Source organism: Macrobrachium rosenbergii, chromosome 43 (genome assembly GCF_040412425.1).
Source record: "Macrobrachium rosenbergii isolate ZJJX-2024 chromosome 43, ASM4041242v1, whole genome shotgun sequence".
Classification (NCBI taxonomy): domain Eukaryota; kingdom Metazoa; phylum Arthropoda; class Malacostraca; order Decapoda; family Palaemonidae; genus Macrobrachium; species Macrobrachium rosenbergii.
This window is the reverse complement of record NC_089783.1, coordinates 25,772,861-25,788,964: the sequence shown is the minus strand read 5'-3', so window position 1 is coordinate 25,788,964 and position 16,104 is coordinate 25,772,861. Positions and strand designations below refer to the sequence as shown.

Here is a 16,104-nt window from a genome sequence, read left to right as displayed (position 1 = left end):
ACAGCCAAGCCGAGTATGATTATTGTCGCCAGATCGCTTTCGATGCAGTATTAACCGTTCGCCCAGTAGTATCACTAAACCATTCCGGCACCATTTCCCGGGATAAATCATTAAGGGGAACGTGCCAATGCAAATGAATCCGCAGGAATTCGTGGTCTCTTCGCACATCGTCCCACGAAATTCATTTCTGATACATAACCGATTCAGAAAGCATGCACGTAAGAGTATTAACCAAATTATTTGCTTGACACCTTTTCAGTAATAATAATAATAATAATAATAATAATAATAATAATAATAATAATAATAATAATAATAATAATAATAATAATAATAATAATACTTAAACAAATATGCACAGAGACAGTATGACAATTTGACGTTCATTAGAGAAAGACAGTCCCGGTAACGAATCAAGTGAAAGCGCAGGGACCAAGGAATAAATGAGAGCACAAATTTCTTAAGAAGGTGCACCTTGTGTAACAGAATAAATACGGAGTTCGCAGTCCAGATGTGTCAGATCTGCCTTTTTATTCAGTGGTATAAGTGACATCTGGAAAGAATACAGCAAACGTAAATAAAGGGTAAAATGGCTGGAGGGGGCGGCACTGGGAGACCTCAGGATCGAGCAAATGAAAAACAGAAAACGTCGACCGCAAAACGCAGCACAAGATTCAACCGAGTTATTGGGAAAAGGATTATGGTGAGATGGTCGGGAGTGCGGACCATCGATTCGTAAGTATTGAGAACAGATATAAGATGGAGGAGGGCAACTGCAGAACAATGACTATTAAAGCTTGAACAAAACTTGCGAAGAAAATATATCAGAGAATACAAAGGATACAATACCATCACGTAAGAAAATTACTATTACATACATATGTATGTATGAATGTAGTGTATATGTATTCTATATGGAAATAGATTACTGAAGCAAAGTTTGTGAGAAAATAAATGGATCGTTGTAAATACACACAAAGAAATGGGGATAAACATGTTCTTGTTATATATAAAAATAAAGACATGCTTAGAAAGATGCAAACGGTGCACTGTCTTGTACAACCTCCCAACGACTTCAGTTCGTGAACCCATAAGAATCTAATACAACTCACTGCTAACCGAATATGACATGAAATTGGAGTGTGATAAAAGATCAGACAACCTGTCGCCATTAGAATAAAAGGCAAAATGATGCGAGACGTTTGAAACAGGTCACAATATTTTTCTTAAAGGAAATCAAAGAAAGGAAGGGATTGGGGGGGAGGGGGAGACCAATATCATTCAATTTACGTAACCAGCTCTCTTCGAGAAAGCAAGAAACGTAATAAAGATGATATTCCCTTTCGTTATCGCTGGTCACCGGACTTGTCATGGGACGCCATATTCATCTACTCTGATCAACCTCTGAAAAAGACGACATTGAGAGAGCACAGAAGAGAAGTGCTAATATTGGTGCTGTTTCGCTTCGAGGAGCATGACGCAATACTTTACCTCAGATATAACACAGCTCCGTCCAGGATACATGAACACTACTAGTTCAGCCCAGTGGCTGTGAGACAATGGAACTTTTCATAACTCGGAAAACAAAGTTACCTCTGTGAGGAGAAAAAATCTATCTCTGACAGACAGTTTTTCCCAAGAGGGAAAAGGACACTGCAGTATCTCAGAAGAAAATTACTTTCCCAAAGAAAGAAAGAAAAGAGCCACCGTTATTCCGTAAAACACTCATGCCCGCAAAGAAAACCTTAGCCGTACCTAAAGAGTACCTAGCTCCTTCCTCTCAAAGGAAGCCTGGTAGATTTCCCATAGGTCTTTTTGAGGGTACATGTGCCATCTAAGAGCAGGAGAGGCAAAAGCAGTTTAGTTTCTGTTGAAATGAGGTTGCGATGAAATCATTCCATTAGGAAAAGAGCTGATAACGAATTACAAACTAATAACCGCATTCCAGAAGCCTATGGCGGAAAGTTAAGTACATAGATTGCGACTTTACCGGTTAAGGAAGAGTTGACAGTACTACGCTCTCTAAAAAATTCAACTTTTCTCTACCACAACGACCCGTCGTACATAACTTATAATTCACTTAAGCTCAACCCCGCTTTTCCTCACTGTCAGCTGCCTAACAAACGAGATTTATGTCACTCGACTTAGGGTGAATTCTCTGCCACCAGACTCATATCTCTAAGCGCAAGTCCTTTAAAAATCACAAGTTTTTTTACGACAATTTTTTTTTATCTATTTATACTTTTTCTGACGATCACAGTTATTGTTATGACCAATTTCTAATTACCATCCAGAAGACTACGGCCAGGATTAATTTTACCTTTCATTAAAAAAGATCATGAATTTACTTTTCCACTTTAATTAATCATTTCCGCAACATCCTGCACACCATCAACATGTGAATCTAACCAACATTCTACCTTCATATGGAAGGGGATCATTTTATTTCAATTACCAACACGAGCGCGAATAAAATCATTTAGCCAAGTGGCGCCAACGTTATTATGGTCTAGGGCTATACAGCACCACGACCGTTCATAATCCTATATAATGCTGGATAATGAATGCTGCTAAAGCTTTCAGATTAAAATTTTTAAAAATGCAAAACAGCGTTTTAAATCCGCCATAATCCGAAATGGCAGTCGGGTAGCATAAAACTCGTGGGTTCATTATTTCACTAATGAATGAGGATTTACGGAGACTCCTTAAAAATTCACGGCCGTCATAACTTAAAAAACAGAAACTGTGGAAAATCTAAAAGTTAACGAGAGACTGAGTTCCAAAACTGAACCAGCAATATATTTCTCACCCCTGCATAAGAGCAACGAGGCGAGATGACACTCGACTTTGTCAGAAGGACTCTTGGCCATTTCCAACGTCTGAATCTTCTCCGTTCATGTTGCATCACATACATGCTAATGGCCGCCTTTTAAATCCTTACGATAAGCAAACGTCCAATTGAATTACGTGAGATTTAAAGACGCCAGCAGCTTTTTAGTTTAAAAATATGATCTTTGTCTGTTCTCAGATCTTTTCATCCATACATGGTAGCTATTCATACGTACTTTAGTGCCCTCTGTCTACTTTTATAAACTAAAAATAAGCAAATGAATAACCCATTTCAAACTAAGTCCTGTAACCACAACTAAAAATAGGTTTAATTATATATATATATATATAATATATATATATATATATATATATATATATATATATATATATATATATATATATATATATATATATACACACTAATAACCGATTTCTTTTGATGCAAATAGTTCCTGTAGTTCGACTATCCTGCTTTGAATATATTTCATACAGAATAAAAAAATATAATCCAAAAATTTTGAGGTACCTACATCGTATATGAAGGCCCACTTATCTTCTGGTGAATTCTTTCCAACTGTTAAGCATTGCACATCTTTTACAATGACAAACAAAACATTCAACTGTTTTTCTGCGAGGTCTACAACATGAGGCGACTGTTCCATATATTTATATCCTATGACAACGAAAAGTCAACATTCCGAAAGACTTTACATTCACATTAATTCTGATTGTGAAATACCTTCATGTTGCCATAACCTTTATTAAGTAAAAACTCAATGCACAAAACATCCCAATTAACATATATCTTCAATATAATTTTATTCAGAGAGAGAGAGAGAGAGAGAGAGAGAGAGAGAGAGAGAGAGAGAGAGAGAGAGAGAGAACACCACAGCTGCATGAATTGATATCACAGCAGATCATATATCATAAGATATACTCTTTCCATAGAGCAGCGCAATTAGAATGACTAAGGAAGGATGACTAGGAAAGAAATGCCTCATCACGTCGCAGCGAGCTGTTCCTCGTGACTTCATCTCTTTCGACATCCCATTCCCCGAAGTCGGAGCCTCGGGTAATGAGACAATTCGGCTAATTAGGGCGGTCAGCACAGAGAAGAGACAAAGCAAACGGTATTCGCATAAAAGACATATAATCACAGCCTGTGAACGAGGCAATCCTGTGAAGGATCACGCTTAGTGGCACACACAGTTTCTCTCTCCTTGACAACAGCTTGACGAAAGCTACATTCGGAGTCGCTCCCAACTTCATTTATCTTTGGATTACCAATTACTGCATTAAGAGACAAATCTCATTTGCAGTAACTTTGCGACACGGAGTAGCAGTGAAAATGAATTTACAGATTAATGGAAGGTACCCTTCCTGTAATGAAGGAAATCAACTGCTTACTTGGAAGACTAAAGCTCAAACAGGGAGGTGATTTATTAAACGTATCTCCGCTGCCAAAATAATATTAAACCGTAGTTTTCCCACTCCTACTATTCCAATACAACTATACGATTTGCAAACTAAAAGTAATATATATATATATATATATATATATATATATATATATATATATATACATATATATATATATATATATATATATATATATATATATATATATATATATATATATATATATATATAAGTTAAGCTAAAATGTCAAAGCGCCTAAGCTGTGACTTAAGTACCTGGTAGATAGAAGAAGGCCAATTTTGTAAACAGGTTTAAAAAATGGACATCGGGGTAACAACCTCATCCCAAAAGACTTGCTGGGAACCGGAAGGTTAAGCCAGAAAGTAGGGAAAAGGACTATGATGGAAAAATACATACAGATATATTGTATTGAATTACTTGATGAAATTTCAACAGAAGAAGAGGAAAACAATAATGGATGAAAAACATACTTGGTAAATAACATATATACATACCATGCACCACACGCACAGACACACACATGTATGTATATATATATATATATATATATATATATATATATATATATATATATATACGTGTGTGTGTGTGTGTGTGTGTGTGTAAAGAGTGCAAAGGCTGATAAAAAACTAAAACAGATGAAAAACGAAGAAAGGAAGACGTGGGTGTTGAGGGGGGCGGGGGAGGGGTTTGCACAGAAAGTGAAAATTCGTCAACTCCCAAGTTACCTCCATTGGAGGAGAGCAGAGAGAATACAGGGACGTCAACAAAGATTCACCACCAAGTGACGCACTCAGTGAAGTCATATGACCAGAGAAGAAATGAGTTTGTACTCCTTTATTACAGTGAGGCTGATAATTACAAACGCAGATCACGACTGAGAATCATACAGATATATTACACTCAACAAATTCACACATGGAAGGGCTATATAGAAACAGACATCACGCATGATAAACAGTTGTCACGCAGACCATGAAAAACAACTGTACCGCACATAAAGGCAGAATTGTGTACAGGAGTATCAACACATTCATAGGTAATAATTAAATGAAAATACAGCAAAGAACAGCTACAACACACAGCACAATTTACAACCCTCAGACAAAATCACAATTAGCGTAAGTTAAGTACACATATCGATAACAAAGGCATCAATATATCACAACAGCAATCACTATCACTTATCACAAATAATAATTATGCTTACAATAAAGTCTTTAATTACAGTAAAACGCATGCACACAGAAACAAACCAGAAGCAAATACAATCTAATTATATTCCACAACGCAGATGTACTGAGAACGCGAGCTATATCTTCAATTGAATAAAGTCTCATCCAACTAAAGCACAAACAATTCTGTTAACGAGGAATATTCAACAAATATCAGCGATTGATATTTGCACTTAACTTCCTCACTATTCACAGTAACACACTATTCAAACCTTGGAACTTCGAGTTTACTCGTCATGCTTCTGGGATGATACGCACATCACACTGTCACATTTCTCAGTTTATAAAAGAATACATATCTGCAATTTTTTCCTCCATTAACATTTAAAGATCGCATCCAGCCGACTTGTGACACTGACAACAAAACAAATCAACTTTGGATGCACGGAAGAAGAGTGAGTTCCAAACTCATTCTTTAGAATATCATTAAATAAAACAAAATACACCAAATAAAACGAAACCACAAACGTAAGGCTTCCAGCAAGGGGTCATGATTGCAAAGCCAAGCAAAAGGAAAAAAAAAACGATTAAAAAAATAAACACTGTCAAGGCCGCCCACCCAAAACACTGCCGAGAGAGAGACTATTGTCAACACAACGCATAGACACAAGAACGTCAGGATAGATCCTACACGCGACACTCTCAACTCGCCTTCCGTGGCGATGCCGCCCTGGCTGTTCCCGCTGCTGCTGCTGCTGCTGCTGCTGCTGCTTGCCGGAGGACTCCTCGGCCCACACTCTCGTACCGCATACAATACAGAGAGAGAGAGAGAGAGAGAGAGAGAGAGAGAGAGAGAGAGAGAGAGAGAGATTCCTCTTTTCCTCTCTTCAAATTAGGGATTGGTATTGACATCCATTCATTGAAACTCGCCAGTATCACTTCCGGTAAAATGAACTTAGGAACAATCAAATAAAGGAGGAAGATTTTCCTCAATGTGTAGGTTCGTAGATGAAGAAACTGGTAAAAAACATCTTTATACTAATAATCGTCGCTAGAAAGCACGTTATTTAAATTCATCTTTATACAAGGATGAGTTTATGTCAAAAACTTGTTCTTTGAGCATAACAAAACCCATGTTGTATCAGTTCCCAAACCCATTTTGTATCAGTTCCCATACTGATTAAATGAGAGAGAGAGAGAGAGAGAGAGAGAGAGAGAGAGAGAGAGAGAGAGAGAAGAGAGAGAGAGAGAGAGAGAGAATACAAATCAGTAAAAACATACGAGCAGAGGCATCTCCGAACACCTGCTTTCCAGCCAGCTTCCAAGTGTTGTCTTCGAACCCTTTTAAACCCCATGCCCACGTCACAGATTATCCGTGAAAAATGCCCCGGGGTGGGGGGGAGGCAACGCATATAAATGCCACACATACCCACCCCATTCAACCTTGACTCAGGGCACTGAAGTAAGACGGAATGAAACGTCATAAAAAGGGACGAGGAAAGAAAAATCTAGAGTAAAAAGGTTGGGGCCATTCAGAAAGGTTGTAGCGTTATGCAACCCGTTACATGTTGTCGACTCTGGTCACGACTTCTCAGTTCCCCACAAATCATTTCTCAAACTCTTCTTTTTTTCACTCCCGTTTTCCCTCTGCTCGGTTTTTTCCTTATTCTTATTGGCATCACTTCTTAAAGTGCCTAGGTCAAAACGTTCAACAATGAACGAATCAAAATAGAAATACCGTCTGTATTCTATTAGGCAGAGGATTTTGAATTACACATCTCTACAGCGTTTTACACCACAGCCATAACTCACTACACTTTTAATATCAACGATCAATCTCGTTATCCACATCCGTTTCTGTGTACATTCCACATTTTCAATCCGGGCATACATGATCTGAATATAAACCCAAGTAACATTGCCTTCGGTTGTTGTCCTAAGTGATTACAGGAAGTGGGGGGAGGGGGAAAGGGTGTCCTGAATCTGTGAAAATATCAAAGGAGCAGTGAGGGAAGAACGCCACTGTGGAATTTTCCATGTCAAGAGGGGTGAACTCCAGACTTTCCTGCAATAACGTTTTTATGGGGGAGGGAGGGAGGGAGGGAGACAGACAGAGTTGCTTCCAGTTCCCATAGAACCCGCCCAGATCTCAGTACCATCAGTAGAAGAGTATATAGGAGAGCTCACATATTAGTTTTCTCATGAAAGTTAAATAAATTCCAACTCGCAATACAGAATGATGTGGTTAACAAGACTGTTTAGTTTATCTCTCTTCCTCTCTAACCCCATGTTCAGTTTACCAAGTAAGAACCCGGAAGTGAGGACGAAAATTTGTACTACCACACTGTGTCTGGTAATTACCTTGTTGATGCGTCGTCTGTCCACCTAAGATAAACTTGGTAAGTAAGATTTAATGATTGAATCGAATGAAATGAGGGCAATTTATAAAGAGAAAAACATATAATATCGGATTTTCTTAAAACAAAAACGGTTATACTTCTGCGAGTACAATTTTGGAGCTTCCAATCTATGAACTACATTGTGTAATAAATCGTAAAATAACAAAAGGGTCCTTCACTAAGATTTTTCTAATGACGAAATTACCAATTTAAAGCCAAAGTGGAGATCTAGACTGCTTCCATTCGTCCTAGAGTCCTACACATTGCAATAAAATGAGGCGGCCATAAGGTCCAGTTTAGAATATAACAATAATAAAAACTAATGACGCAGCCACAAAGGAGAAGAACTGGCATTCAGAATAACACGTCAACATTTCCTAGGAGTTTTTTCTTTATATTTTTAATTCCTTCAATAACGACATAGTCATATTCTTCACTGTTCGTCTGCAAACAAAAAAAAAGGAAAACACCAGTAAAATTTTTCATACTAACTTGACCTGTTGAGGAAAATGGTAAAAAAATTACGATGCATATACACGACAAAGTCACGAAGTCTCTTTTGTTTAGCAATAGTACGAAAGTACACATTAGTCAACGAAAACTCTTACTGGAAAAATCCCCATAAACTCCTCATACTGCATTGCAAGTTCATATAACAGATATAATTTGATCACTTCCCAACCTGATAAACTAATGCAATACGCTAAACAATTATTTCAACTATCACCCACATGCAAAGGTGATGCATTAGAGAATAAGTTTTTATACTACTACTACTACTACTACTACTACTACTAATAATAATAATAATAATAATAATAATAATAATAATAATAATAATAATAATGCGAAGGTAAAGTATCCCCAGCTCCAAAGATTAAGTACCACCATCGCACTCAGGTTAATTATAATGTCTGGCAAGATGGAAGGAGTCTTGGGGGACAGGAGGGAAACTTGAGAGAAGAGGGATTGACGAGATAACATCCGTCGTCGTAATATCAAACATTTTGACTCACTGCTACACTATGTACAATAAATCTGAATACAGTTTTAAACAAAACTTACTGAAGGAAAAAAATACACACGTTGAACTACAACTGTTTGTCACATAAATTAGAGCCCCACCAACACAAACATGTGTGTGTGTGCGTGTTTGTGTGATGTGCCCGTTTCTATTTCTGTATTGGTAGGGCTCTATTTTATGTGATAAATAGGTGGGGCTCTATTTTATGTGATAAATAGGTGGGTCTTTATTTTAAGTGATAAATAGGTGGGGCTCTATTTTATGTGATAAATAGGCGGGGCTCTATTTTATGTGATAAATAGGGCGGGCTATGTTATAAGTAGGCGGGGTTCTATTTTAGATGATAAATAGGTGGAGCTCTATTTTATTTGACAAATAGGTGGGGTTCAATTTTATGTGATAAATAGATGGGCTCTATTTTATGTGATAAATAGGCGGGGCTCTATTTTTTGTGATAAATAGGTGGGGCTCTATTTTATTTGACAAATAGGTGGGGCTCTATGTTATGTGATATATAGATGGGGCTCTATTTTATTTGACAGATAGGCGGGGCTCTATTTTATGTGATAAATAGGTGGGGCTCTGTTTTATGTGATAAACAGTTGTAGTTCAATGCGCGTATTTTTTCTTTTCAATAAGTTTTGTTTGAAACTGTATTGAGATTTATTTTACACAGCGTAACAGTGAGTCAAAATGTTTGATATCAGTTATCATTAATCGTGACATTACGACGATGGATAATTTTCTCGTCATTCCTTCTTCTTTTCAAGTTCTCTGCTTATCTTCCAAGACGCCTTCCATGTTGCTAGGCAACATATATATATATATATATATATATATATATATATATATATATATATATATATATATATATGTGTGTGTGTGTGTGTGTGTGTGTGTGTGTGTGTGTGTGTGTGTGTGTGTGTGTGTGCGTGATCTGTCGTCGCAAGGCTGCGGTCATTATGTATAAAGCACGAGATAATTAATACAATAAGAACACCGACCACACAAAGCTGCCAGGCATTATGTATATTCTTATGGACCAAATAAAAGACGACGGTAGTAAATTCCTTCTCCATCATCAAACGTCAATGTTCATACCCATTAACCAAATTGGAATTAGGTAAGTGAATCTAATAACCCTACTGATCATCAATCATCATGTTTTTTATAGTCCGTCCCCCTTAACCCTCTAAATTTCAGCCCCCTACTCTTTAACTTACCCCCTTCCCTTTCCCTTGTGGCAATCTTAAGGACACTATTAAATGCTAATAGGGAGAGTACCCATTTACATACGCTTTTACAATTAAATTACGCATCACCGCGCACACCTAATGAGTTCTAAGGGGGACTTCGGCGTAATGAAGACGAACATTTCCTCATAATGACGACTTAAGAGTTAATCTGAACCGATGAGATACATGCTGCATAATGATCGTCCATCTTACGCTCATCGCGAACACCTACACATTCATCACCATCATCTTCATTAGTGATACATTCATATCCCCATACCTTCTGCTTCAGAGCGCATCCTTATTTAATGATTCAAATGATATCACCGGGAACAATCGCATTTACTAGATGATCTCTCTCTCTCTGCATAATTATTCAAGATTAAACTCGGTATTAGCCTCCAACATTCGTTTGATAATATATATATATATATATATATATATATATATATATATATATATATAAAATCATATTTTTCTCACTCACTCTCACATGACTTTCTCATACTCCCGAATATCAGACCAAAATGGCCCATTAATATCGAGTTCATTTTACCTTGGGAATAATGTACATCCAACGGAGTTGTGAGAGTACATCTGGCTCGGTCATTATTCGAACCTATGATACACAGAGAAGACAGTTGCCTTACCAACACATAGTTGTGTGGATAAGTCAACTGTCTAACTGTGTATCAAACCCAAAAATCAAATGTAAGAATCCTGGCCGGGACAGGTGCATTTATCATATACTATACTTCCTTAGGGTGCCCGTTATTCCAAAGGTGAAATTAAGTCGATATTAAGGGTATTTGTAGCTTAATATTTTGGGATATATATATATACATATATATATGTACGTATATATTTGTATGCTGATAGTAGAAACTATATTTTACGACTTGAATGCCAAATAATAAAACCGCACAAATAAGCTATGAATTCCTACAACTATACACAACTGTATAGGAAAAGATCTAAATCATCTCGCTGCCATCTGCACAAGTAAAACGAAATGAATTAGAAGATCGAACGGTCAGTGTCAACCGCAAAAGTACGAGGACATACAATAGTAACAAATATAATTTTTCCCGGTGTTCAGAACCTCCCATCACTGAAGTCTCAAACAAAAAGTGCTTGCCCCATAAATAACGTATAAAAACATCCGGTATCCATGTAATGATATATATATATATAAAATACAAGGTAGTTTATGCTAATGATATACAACCTTTGAAATAACAACTGCCTTTTTTACTTCGCCGTGTACGCTATGGTAGCGTAACCCAAGACGCAAAGAGTGCACCGACTTGTTTTTGCGCTAAATAAACACATGGTCGACATCCATAAAACATTCTATTGATCTTCTCATTAGTCGGCATCCTGCCATTGGTCAGGACGCTCAGGACGCCATAAAGTTAATCCCATTATCGCAAAGCTTCAATCGCAGTCAAAAAACCTTTGAAATAAAATACACACACACATACATACTAACATAAACATACAGGCAAACTAACAAAATAATGTACATTTTTAAAGGGTCTCGACTTCATTTACGAGGAAAAAGTATCAGCGCCAGAGGATTTGAAACCAGGCTGGGAATCGGAACAAACAAATATATACACATACACATTCATACAGTATATATATATGTGTATATATATATTATATATATATATATAAATATATAAACAGAATGGAGTATGATACACAAAAAGAGAATAGTTTCCTAGATGCGATACATAGGCAAACAAAGAGAATGGTGTATAAGTATGTAAACAAAGAGACTATAGACGTTTGATGATTATATTTCTGTTGGCGGGGTTTAGGAGGAAGCAAAGGGAAATGCAGATCAAGATCCTAGAGGAGAACCAGAGTTGTCATGGACACAACATCAGAAGTGTCTCTGGCTCCTGTGTTTCAGGACACATTCGCTGGAGTTCTTTGTTACGGAGCCTGCAGTCACGTGGTGATGTCACCATTTCCTGGTAAATTGCGAGACCATGGATCGGCGTCGGCAGAAAATATTCCGTGCAAAACGATCAAATATAACTTAAAATTCATATAGCCATATTCAAATCCGTTTTTTATACATGAAGGAATTTCAGTGAATATGGTTCCTGTCTTGGTAACACAAACGCCCCCCACCCCCAATGTGAAATAATATAATTGACAAAGCGAGAATAACTACTTCATTACACAGCTAACCATAAGGGAATAAGTATTTTGAAACACTTATCCAAACATTGCCAGTTACGTGCTAACAGATTTGTCAACTAGGTGACATAGCTGCAGGGTTCGTCGACAAGGATGATGAGTACGTCTGGCAACGGCGTCTGGGCGGGAGAATAAGGAAGGATGAGGGTTGGGGGGAGGACCGAGGAGCTCTAGGACTCTAGCTGGCATCTTATGCTACGTCTACGGAAAAGGAAACTTGCAGAGCCACTTTTACCGCAAAAATGTAAGGCTAGTTTGGCGACTTTGCTTTGAACTTCGAGACTGCTGCAAACAAACGAGCAACACAGGAAAGGGCGAGTGAGGAAAAGGGCAAGGCCACATAAGTTCTTACTTCTTTTCGATAAGACAGAGGCTCCCTGACACCTAAAAGAGATGATGACAGTGATAAGGCGAAGGGCAAAAGTCGACGTCACAGTCGCCTTATGCGTCCTTGGGATTTGCGGGGGTCATCGTGTCCCCACCCATAAGCATCGTTTGCACTTCCTACCTGGCTCCTTCTTTCCCCGTCATACGTCATACCCCCAGATTCCGTCCCCACCCGATCAAAAAACACCTGCCTCCAGGGATCACCAGCGCCAGGAAAAGAGCGATTTAACTTCCAAGAAAGGAAGCCCTTTAGGGCCAAGTTCTCTAACGATCACATTCAAGGCAACGCAAGATCAACATAATTCATTTTTTCACTGCACTCTTCCATCTTCACAGTATTCGGGTGGTTCGTATTCAATCGCAGTCAATATTTCGCCAAATAACATTATTGGTAGAGGAAAATATGCATACGCGTTACTAGTTCAGCAATAGATTATACTTATACATACTTATATATATGTATGTGTGCGTGTGTGTATGTATATATCTATGTATATATATTTACACATATCAGTTCTATCTCAATACTAGGGAAGGTTCAAAAGAGGAGGTTCTTTATTTATTTATTTATTTAGTTTCTTGAAGATGGAGGTGGACGCGTTTCTGAAAGCTTAGAAATAAAGAATCTCCTCTTTTGAACCTTCCGTATTATTGAGATATTATTAATATATATAAATATATAAACAAACACACAATATAATATATACAGTGTATGCATATATATATATATATATATATATATATATATATATATATATATATGTATGTATATGTATATATATGATGTGTTAAGCTATTTTTTCACCACACACGCCTTTTCCCATCAGTGAGCGGTTCCAGAAAGTGCTCGATTCCCGGTTCCAGCAGGTCTTCATCGACTAACTACCACCAGCCTGATTCACTGCTTAGGTCCGCAGAGGAAATATGGGATTTAACAGAACTGGTCTGGATAGCTTAAGCTAACTCGTGAATCGAACCCATGAACTCGAGCTAGTGAGACGAAGGATTTAGTTTCTGTACTATGAATATATATATATATATATATATATATATATATATATATATATATATATATATGTGTGTGTGTGTGTGTGTGTGTGTATGTAATTTACGTGTGCTTGTGTGAGAGAGACCTCCACACCTACCTAAGGAAAATAGTATGAGATGGTGTCAACTGGAATCCTGTTGTCACCAGAAGTGTTAGAAAACCAGGACCTACTTTGATGAAAACTAAGGGAAGGGAGGCTGGGTAACTGAAGAACTGTGTAAGGTATAGCAAAGACATAAGTAGCGAAAATACAGAATAACTTCTAATATGGCAATAACAATGTGATATGAATCTTAAATAGTCTATAGCCACGAGGAAACTCAACTACAGAGCGCAAAATCTTTCACCTTTATTCGAAAAAGCCTTAGAGTACAGGCAAAATAATCTTATATTCTACTTCTTCTGTTGCCTCATGGCCATATACTCTGCATGTGTGTATGTATTTATGTATATATGTTTATATATACTTATATATATATATATATGTGTGTGTGTGTGTGAGCATGTATGTGAACACAGACCCTAAGATAAATCTGTTTTACGAGTGTTCTACGCTCTTGAACCAGTCAGCAGCGTAATGGAACCATTCTACCTTTCAGCGAGTGCAGTTAATGTCAACGACACCAATAATAACACCTCATCACATAGACGCCATAACGAAGCTGTTGCAATGAAGCTGTCGCACAGGTGGCCTCTTGGCCTCTAGACATTCGTGCAATGATGGCCCGGATGTAAGTCGTCATACACCGACGTCAAGATATCACTGCATTGGAGACGCAAGGCTTGTAATGGCTCAGGATGCATAAATGGGGGTTTCCCATCCTGCAGGATGTACCACGGAAAGAATGATGGAAAAAGGTGCGCATGAAGGTCACCCGTTTCATGATTCCTCTTGTGCAGGAATACCAGAGGAGGATGAGCGGAAATACTTCGGGATGAATGAGAGCAATACTCATCACTTTAGAGATGTGTAAAACCCTTCTGTCTGATAAAAGAGCCCAAGCTGAGCCAGTATGAAAATAATAAGAAACAAATAGAACTTGGCGTATTTATTTCATTGCACCGTATAAATACATTTAAATAAGGAAGATTCGGAAGTCAATAAGACATGTGATGTGTCATCACCAGCTAAGCTACACAAAATCTGTCAGGTATGGCCGGGTGGCTTCAAAGACATACATGACATCAGTTACTACCCCATTCATTTCTTTACAGCTGAAGCTAAGACATTTTCTAGTACAAAAATATTTAACAGCGTCACACTCGATTCACGTACCTGGCAAGTCCGTGGTCCGTGGTACAAGCGCTCGGTGGGTTTAAGAAAAAGACAGCTCTAGTCTTTCTTTGAAACAGGAGGTTCTATCTCTCCCCTTCTGGGGTCACCCGCTCTAATATGACCGCAGCAATGATCGTTGCTATTTTCTCTCTGGAGCCACTTTTGTAAAGCAGTACAGGCTTTAATGTCTACACACTAAAATCACTATTTTAGTATTATCGCCCACAAATACGGTTATGTACTTAGATTTCGTTTGTTTGTTTGTCAGTTTGTTAGTAAGATGATGTAAAATGCTAGGCGTGGATTTTCGAAAATTTTACCGGAGGCGGTTCTCGCGATGGTGATTAGATTTAGGAATGTAATTTTAGGAAGAAGGAACCTTTCGGGGTGTGGATCGCTCACTTTTGTTTCAGATATTCCGGACTTAATGGGCCTTGCCCAGTTCATACTAAAGCCAAAGATTTCGGTAACCATATTATTGATAATTTCATTATTACCTGAAACATTTCCGTCACATCATTCATGACCCCAAATGAACAAACAAAAATGAAAGTCAGATAAAAACGGTCCAATACCCGCGCATCGAACCAAACTCGACAAGAAAACGAGAGGGACAAACATTTAAACGACATGGACAAATCGACGTCCATCTGCCACCCGCAGATATTTGTTAAACTGAATATCCGGAAAAAATATAAACGTCAGCCATTAAAACAATGACGTTTTGACGTCAGATGTTGGAAATCTGCCAATTACAATTTCATATTCTTTATCCCCTTTTATTGAGCGAATTTTTTTTTTCGGAAAACGAAAAATTGCAATGTCTATCCTTCTGGCGGTTGTTGAAATCATCGGGCAATCCATGAAATGACCTTGTGCCTGCCCTCCAGAGCTGCCTGGATAAATATGATGCAATACGAAATTTGACACTGTTTTGTTTCTTCTTTATACATTAATGGAGTGGACTATTGGCTTCAATCGTTTAGGATCAAACTTTTTGTTATTAGAATATTTTTCTTTTGAATCATAATATCGCCTGAGGCAAACTCTTTTTGGAAATTATCAGCATAATAC

At 37.7% G+C, this 16,104-nt stretch overlaps 1 protein-coding gene across 11 annotated transcripts in view; it reads right to left on the bottom strand.

Annotated features, from left to right (window-relative positions):
* Nucleotides 1-16,104, bottom strand: part of LOC136828668 (FERM domain-containing protein 4A-like) — a 730,015-nt gene that overhangs the window by 306,005 nt on the left and 407,906 nt on the right. Inside the window, exon 1 of one of the 11 annotated variants that reach the window (XM_067086748.1) lies at nt 6,067-6,189. The exons of 9 other annotated variants lie outside the window; for them this stretch is intronic. The gene's annotated coding sequence lies outside the window, so the exon portion shown is untranslated. Of the gene's footprint in view, nt 1-6,066; nt 6,190-16,104 lie in introns of those variants that run through there. One more of the 11 variants, XM_067086740.1, reaches the window with a different exon arrangement.